At 38.6% G+C, this 8,816-nt stretch overlaps 1 long non-coding RNA gene across 1 annotated transcript; it reads left to right on the forward strand.

The window, feature by feature from the left end:
* The first annotated feature begins 370 nt into the window (after positions 1–370).
* LOC102542287 (uncharacterized) lies at positions 371–8,477 on the forward strand. Its single transcript, XR_012071912.1, has 3 exons — positions 371–436; positions 4,463–4,690; positions 8,415–8,477. It is a non-coding gene; the product is annotated as an uncharacterized lncRNA (long non-coding RNA).
* The last annotated feature ends 339 nt before the right edge of the window (positions 8,478–8,816 follow it).

The raw sequence follows: 8,816 nt of genomic DNA on the forward strand, positions 1-8,816 counted from the left end.
TTTCCCATATTTTGGTGGAAGTATTGGATTTGCAGTACCCAGAGCTGATATACCAGGATTAAAAGAATTTCTTTATGATGTCCATCCCAGCAAGGATCCAAATGATGTCCTGACCATTGAATTTTGGCAAACTGCTTTTAACTGTACGTGGCCCAATAGTAGTGTTCCATACAACATTGACCATAGAATGAATATGACTGGTAAAGAGGACAGATTGCATGCCATGTCTGATAAATTCTGTACTGGAGAGGAGAAGTTGGAAGATCTTAAAAACACCTATCTGGATGTGTCTCAGCTAAGAGTTACAAACAATGTGAAACAAGCTGTGTACTCTATGGCATATACCCTGGATCATCTAAGTAGATGTGAAGAAGGATACGGACCATATATTCCAGGAAGCATCTGTGCATATATACCTGATTTTGAGCCTTGGCAGGTAAGTCATTGTTTGTTTTACTTCATGATATAGTTTGTCATGAAGAGTATCCGTACTATTAAAACCATTCATCTGCTTTTGTACTTAGTAGGTATGATTTTGTCACATGGAGACCTAAAAGAATGACTTCCTTCTGTGACCTAAATGCACATCTTAGAGTTTCCGTTTGTTCACAGAGTTATTACTAGATTTGTTGTGAATGATAGAAAACCTAAAAGAACAAACAGCACCATGAAACGATAGGTTTTTTTCCTTTACATAAATGAAGTTCAAAGATTAGCATTCTGGGACTGAAAGAGTGGCTTGGGGATCAAGATTCCTTCTACCTCGCTGTTTCACCACTCTGAATCTGTGGGTTCACCTCATAATCCCAGATGGCTACATGAGCTTCAACCCTTATGTCCACACTAAACCAGGAGGAAGGAGAAAGGACAAAGATGTGTATATCTCCCTATTTAAGAATATTTCCTGGAAATTACATACAATTCTCCTTACACCCCATTAGCCAGAATCTAGTTATATGATCACATGTAGCTGCAAAGGGAAGATGTAGTCTTTGTGCAGCGTTAGAGGGGCCATGCTAGTGTGTGATGTCTAGGAGGTGAATATTACTGGGATCACCTTGGAGATTGGAACTCATATCGCCTGTCTCAGATCTGATGTCCCAGCAATTCATTTGGGGTACAGAACCCCTAATGGTCTCACCAAGATGCACAGCTAATCAGAGTGCTCCTCTGTTTGCATCCTTGAGTCCCTCCCCTCTCCTATAAAGGGCAGAGCATGAGCATCCCCAGTCTGGCACTGTCAGCATCTCTAACTCCATTGCTCCTTCTATGACCCTTAGCACTTTATTCTCCAGCAACACCAAATCACTTGTCACTCCCAACAGACGCCACAGTGGCTAGAACTACTGCATCTGCATTTTTATTTTTATTTTTAAATTGATCCCACATTGCATTTGGTTTTGTGTTTCTTTAGCCTCCTCCAATCTGTGGCAGTTTACCATTCTCCCTTGTATTTTGCAAACCTGCTGCTTTCTAATAAGTAATGTCCAGCTATTTATAAAATGTTTTTCAATTTGTGTTTGTCTAATTTCTTCCCTCAAGATTAGGTTGAGGTTATGCATTTTTGCAAGAATGCTATAAAAGTGATGTGTATCCTTTTCTATGCCTCATAGCAGGAGGTATATGATGTCAACTGTGTCTCATTAATGGTGACATTAATTTGGATTATTTAGTGATAGTGATGTCACCATGTTTTTCCATTATAAGGTTACTATGTTTCCCTTTGTAATTAATAATTATCTTTTTTGGCAATATTTTGAGGCTCTGAAAATATTGTGTTTTTCATAAGGCTTTGGTCTACAAATTTTAGCATCCATTGATGATGATTCTTGCCTGAAACAACTATTACTGTATTGTTTTAAAAACAGTGATTTCTCTATTTCTCTCATTCCTTCTATATTTATTAACTGGAATTATACTTTTTCCTCACTAATTTATTTATATCAATATAGTCTCATGGGTATTTATTTCTATTCTATGAGTATAATAGTTCATAACTATCATTATGTATTTTGTTGCTCAAAATTCAGGTTTGACCATTGGCAGCCACTTTGAGTTGCCTCCTATTTCCTTTTGACACATCACTGTAATTTCAGATTAATTTACTTTCTGGAACCCAAGGTGTTCCAGGCTCATCTTGTATTTCTCTGCCCCAGTCTTGTAGTCAGCCATTTCTCCAAGGAGTCTTGTTTCCATTGCCTGGAGAATGGAATTTAGAAAGCAAGATCTGAGTACTAAGTTGTTCGCTGGTACTGGGGAAATTGTGGTAAATTCAAAATGAGAAATTAAGTTATGCTATAGGTGAGTTCTTTAATTTTAAAAGAAATCCTCTGAGTACTTCTTTTTTAATAAAAGGATCCTTATTTATGGTAAACAACAACCCTCTAATTTATTATTTGAAGATATCAATATTACAATTTAAATTTGCTCCAAAAGCAACAAATGTATCTTAGGACTGCAGAGAAAAGAGTTTTTAGGAAGGGTCAAGAGACCACACAGTGTCAAGGTGAATGTTGATGGTTTAGTCCAAGTGAGAATTCATGCTCCTCGACTCATTCCCTGAATGGTGTAAGTTAAAATTGGGGGAGAAAAAAAGGCCTCACAGTAGAGAGAGTTAATAGGCACATTTACGAATGCTTCATAAATGTATCAAAGTAAGAAACTGTGACTTATTTAAAACCAACATGATAATGCACTCCATACTCATTTTCCTCAGCTTATCAGGCTTGGTCAGAATATATATATATATTCATGATACCCTTTTACTCTTATGGTTTATTTAGACATTTCTAAATTCTTTTGCATGCCTGGTGGTAGGGAACTGTGTCCTACCATCCAATGATGATAAACAGATAGAATTATAGAAAGGTTGTAAAATTTCCTTGCTTTACTCTTTTGAAGATTGGAAAAGAAAAATGTGCCTCTCCTCAATGGACTTGGCAGTAAAAGTCACTTTGTCGTGAACTCTGATGAAGATTTCATGATGACTGAGACTAGCACACAGTAAAAGGGGGCGAGGGAGAGATAAACGTGCAAGTGACCTGGAGGAGCCCCCGTGGTGCATGGTGATTATTATGGCACCTTGGCATACTGACTTACTAAAGGCTTTCAGCTGTGTTACCTTAGTCCCCATAACAGAGGTAGGGCAGGAATGATTTCCCTTCTAGAGACCAGAAAACAAATTCTTATTTAGGATGTATGACTTGCCCAAGGCTATGTCATTTGACAAGAGCCAAAATATGACTCCGAATCATCAGACACCATAATTCAGGCTCCCTCCTCTATGTTGGGTGGTTTCTCTGGTTTGTGGAGGGTTAGGGATTGGACTGGGTCTCTGGTTGGGAAGCATGTGGTTCTGAGAAAAACCAAGGGCATATATCCCGGTGCAGACTGATTACCTTCATACTAAGGAACACATGCTCTTACTCCAGCTGAGGTTGACTGAGTGAAGCAAGAGTACGAGAGATATTATTTTGTTTGGGGATTCTTGCTGATATCTGTAAAAGCATTCTGTTGGTGTACAGTCATTCCCATCTACCACTGTACTCTTGGCCATGGTTTCTTTGGCACACCCTTGTCTCACATATTACTCCCTTGGCTTAGGAAATATTCTCCCTGTCCCCAGTAATCGTCAGGCAGAGTGCTACTAATTTTTTAAAGCTCACATGGCCACTTTCTGGGGAAACCGCCTCCAATTTTCCTAAGCAGTTAGTTAGCCACTCCCTCATCTATGCCCTCTTAACCCTCTTTCCACAACAGCAACAGAGAGTACATTGAATTTTACTATTAGCACCTGTTTGTTTGTCTAGCGTTTCTACTGGACCGTGAGCTTTGCAAGGGTAAGAAATGGATCTTGTTGACTTTCCTGTCTTTAGCACCTGACGAACAGGGGCAGGAGTGGTGGTAGGAGGGCAGACTGGTCCCTGAAAGCCTACGTGTGGAAGAAATCTAAGAAGGAATGTCCTCCCTTCCCTAGGTATGTAGGTATTCGGAGATATTCGGCACCATTTTACCTTAGTGCCTGTCCAATAGAAATTTACAAGCCACGCGGGTAATTAAAAATTTTCTAGTAACCAAATTAAAAACTAAGAAGGAACAGATGAAATTAAATTTAGCATATTTTATTTAACCCCAAATAATATTTTAGCATCATGTTAATATATTAAAATGATTATATAAAATTACTAATGAGAGAGTTTACATTATTTTGAACTTTCTGCAACCCAGTAGGTGTTTTACACTTAGAGCCCATCTCAGTTTGGCCAGCCACTTTTCAAGTTGCAATGACCACATGTGGCCAGAAGTTGTACTAGACAGCAGAGGTATAGAAGAAAAGGAAAAACTTCAGTCCCATGAGTGAAATATGAGTTTTGAGATTAGTTTCTTTAAAAACCCTGTTTTCTAGGCAATCAAATTTTTGCAATTGGTTTTTTCTCTGTTGTTTTCCCCCCTTGTTTTCTAGTTAATGTACTATTTGAAGACACTTAAGTTTACAACCCATAATGGAATGAGAATAGAAATGGATGATAATGGAGATGTGACTGGATACTATGACATTCGAAACTGGCAATTAGATGATAATGGAGAGACTGCCTTTGTGAAGGTCGGAGAATATATATTCACAAACTCTAAATCTGAACTCGTGATGAATAAGAATGCAATAATATTTTGGAAGACGGAATCATGGGAGGTTAGTTACTCTGACATCTTATCTTGTTTATATGTACAGAGAATTGCATTTTTGTATTGTTTCAGGTGTTATGAAATATTAGAAATCTGAAGTTGGTGATTCCAAGTTAATTTTCCCAAATATAATACATATCTTTTTTTTTCTTTTTCTTTTTCTTTTTCTTTTTAAATGGTGGTACTGGGGATTGAATGTTTCAAGACCTTGCCCTAAAGCCAGTGCTGTTTCTACAAAGTTTGGATCTATTTTAATGTAGGATGGGCATTTTCTTTCTAGGAATGATTTTGTCTTCTCCCCCATTAACCTTTGGGTGTCTGCTTTCCTGACTCTTCTCTGCAGTTTTCCCAGTTTCTCTTCATTTTCCATACCTCTAGGGATGAGGAGGGGCTCTAGAGATGGCCCTGGGATTTAATGGCTATTTCTCTAGTTATAAGCACTCTGAAATTCATAGTATTTTCAGGCTCTTTATGATGCTGAAGTCATGGGTCATGTGTGGTTTTATTGACTTCTTTTTCCTTTTAAACCTGTATGGTCTCTTTCAGAGAATGGGTGGAGAGATTCAGAGTTTAGCAGCTACCATTACTCTGGGGTAACCCAGAAATCCTTCCCTTCCCTGTCTGACTGTGGCCCTGGAGGAACTTCATTTCTTCCTCCTTTTTTTCTCATTTATTCCCAGGGTCAAAGAATGGGAAGAAGGATTTACAAGTTCATAACATAAGCTGATGTAGGGAACACTAGCTTCCAGTATGGTATATATATGTATATATGGCGCACAAACATGTCAATAAGTTTTAATGTGTCATTCAAAAAGTCCTTTATTGAGAGGTTATTTAGGAGAAAAAGATGAGATTCATAAATTTTAAAATTCTTTTTAAGAATTGTTTTTAAAATTGTTTTGGAAAGTAGTAGAAATAAGGTTTGAGGATTTGGCTATAAAGTACTTATCCCAGACAAAAAGCTATTACTTTCATTATTATTGTTATTCATTAATAATAATGCATTATTAATTATTATTAAAATTTGATTCCTCTGTCTCCTGTAGCAACAGGAGGGCTTTGATATACAGAACTGCAGCTCTGAACATTTTAAAAGAGAAGCTAGAGACTAGGTCCCCTGGTTAACACAATGCAAAGAGAACACCTAGAGAAGCTAGGAGAGGAGAGTTCGGAGGAAGCGTCATCACTTGTCAGACGGCTGAACTTTTTACCCTGAATGAAATATTAGTTCTGGAGAGTAGAACTGTAGGGCTTTTGATATTCTAGTTTAGTGTTTACCTGTAGTGTTACAGTAAAGCGATAGGGTGGTGGAAGAGCCTGGCAATTTAGTCTTACACGTGAATCTCAGGGTGGAGGAACCCGCAGGAGGGAGAGAGAGCTGAAAGTGGGCGTCAGGACAGCCAGCGTTTCTTCTTTGCTGTTGCAAGAACTTTCTTGGTGGGGGAGGATGTCTTTTTTCATCTCGTTTCTTATTAATGTATCTGCCCTCTTCTCACGTGGCCTTTTGATCTGAGATCAGAGATCTCCAGATAGTCTTCCAAATCATGCTGAGAAAGGATATACAAATATATGACAAAAAAATTAAGATTTCTGAGCTCCTACACTGTGCCAGGTACATAGGGGATCTTTTTAAAAAGTCTCTTTTTATCTCTTATTTTGGTCCTTGGCTTTCCATGGGTAGCAGTAAATATACATAGACTCATACATGCTGACACACACATACATACATATTAGTTCCTCCCTTTCTTGGCCCATCCTTAAGCAGCTCTTGAATACATTATGGCAGGATACAAAAGCAAAAACTTAGTGTTTGCCACTGTAGGGGCCACAGCTCTCTTCTGCATTTTATTTCTTTGACTTAGAGCTGTTCTGTCCAACACAGTTGTCCCTAGCCATATGTAGCTTTTAAAATTAAAATTAATTAAAATTAAAAATTTAGTTCCTTAGTCACATTAGCTACATGTCACATGCTCAACTGCCACATGTGGTTAGAGGCTGTCATACTGGACAGCACAGATCTATAACACTCCTGTCACTGCAGGAAGACAGGGCTGCCCTAGGCCTGGAGTAGAAACCGCCTTCTGTGGCCCAGAGCTCTCTCCCTTAACGGGGCCTGAGGCTTTTCACTTTTGTATTCCTAGGCTAACCATATAGCAGGTGCTCAATATAATGTTTTACATGAACAAAGAAATGTTACTACTTGTGTATACAAAGTTCATATGATGCGCGTTCTACTAAAAATTGATGGAAAGATAGTAAAATGTAGTAGTAGACTTCTATTTTAATAATGTTTCATTAAAGCATAATAATTTTATTTTTCTCATCTTTATCAAAATTAGGGTTATAGTATATTTGTATAATGGAATTGGTTCGAATGTAATTCAATACAGATTCACTAAGCATCTACAGTGAGTCCACCTCTGTATTAAAAACTGCAAAAAGACCACTGCCCTCACAGCACTTACCATCTAATAATTAATTAATTGAACAGATATGTATTGAGCACAATATTATATGTAGTAGACACTGTTCTAGGAGCTGAGGATATGTCAGTGTTCAAAATAGAACAAATCTTGACCTATTGGGACTAACATTTCAGTAGGAAGAAATAGGAAATATGCAAGATAAATAAATCAGTGATATAGTATTTTAATGGGTGATAATGTTAGGGAGAGAAAAATAGCAGGGATTGAAACAAGGGATACTGGGGGAGTGTTGTAATTTCACACCGTGTAGTTAGGGAAGTTCTCACTGGGGTGACATTTGAACAAAAAATTGAAAGGAAGTGAGTCCATGCATTATCTAGGGGAAAAGCATTCTAAGTGGAGGAAACAGGACTTCTAAACCCTGAGGCAGGGTTGTGCTTGGCAGTTTGGAAGAACAGCAAAGAGGTCACTGTGGCTGGGAAGAGTGAGAGAGAGAGTAGTGGGAGAGGAGGTGAGAGGGGTGCGAGGGTCAGAGCACATCGAGTGTTGTGGGCTGTTGGAGGACTTTGGCTTTTACTCTGAGTGAAATGGGGAGCCATGGAAGAGTTTTGACAGAGAAGAGTTGTGATCTGACTTAGAGTTTAAAGGATTATTCTATCTGCCATGTTGCAAATAGACTGAAGGGGACAAGAGCAGCATTCACTGGATTTGCTGATGGAGTGAACTTCAAAGTGCCCTGCATCAACAATTAGTAAATGGTATAAGGCATGATTTAAATCATGATAATATACTGAGTCTGGAGGTCAGTGAGCAGATGGGCCTGAGTGAAGGAGAGGGTACGTGTAGGCAAATAATAGAAGATAAGTTTGGAGATGATGGATGAGACTGGTGGTGTCAGTGACAGAAATGAGGAATTTGGAAGGAGGATTGGGCTAATGGGGGTAGTTTTGGAAATGCTGAATTTGAGGTGATGGTGGAATCTCAGAGCAGGGACACGTTGGAAGGTTAGCGTATGGAATTAGAGGTCTGATGGGAAAGTTGGTGCTAGAGTCAAGATTTTGGAGTTCGTATGTAGAGGTGCTGGTTGAAGACAGGAGAATGAATGTGCTGCTTTATATTGAGAGATAAAAGTAAAGGATCAAGGATAAAACCCCCAAATGCCCACAGTAATGAGGTAGGTAGAGGAAGTAGAACCAACAAAAGTGAAAAAAAAAAAAGCAAGGAAATCCAGGTGGAAACTTTCTCAACCTGGCGAGTGGTAGAGACAAAGGGCTTTGTTACACTCATTGTATTTGTCTTTGCTAGCTTCGCCATTCAGTGTGTACTGATCTGTGTCATCCCGGGACCTGGAAGGGGATTCGTCAGGGGGAACCAATATGCTGCTTTGACTGCATCCCATGTGCTGGTGGACATGTGTCATGGGAGCCAGGTAGAAATGATCATTTTTTTAAATTGATATTAAAATGCAAGTAGGTTAAGCATGTTTTGGCAAAGAGGGCCTTGGAGCCATCTTTGTAAATAGATGTGGACAACTTATCATAAAAATTATAATTCATCCAAACTATTGGATGTTCTGTTCAGTGAAAAAAATATAACATTGAATTTTAGTTCTAAGGCTGCTACATTTGGGAAAAAGACCTGTGTCCATGGATGTAAGAGAGGAAACAATTTTTTTAATGAAATGTGAAATAGGGATACATGGATTTG

The sequence above is a fragment of the Vicugna pacos genome, chromosome 1 (assembly GCF_048564905.1).
Source record: "Vicugna pacos chromosome 1, VicPac4, whole genome shotgun sequence".
Classification (NCBI taxonomy): Eukaryota; Metazoa; Chordata; class Mammalia; order Artiodactyla; family Camelidae; genus Vicugna; species Vicugna pacos.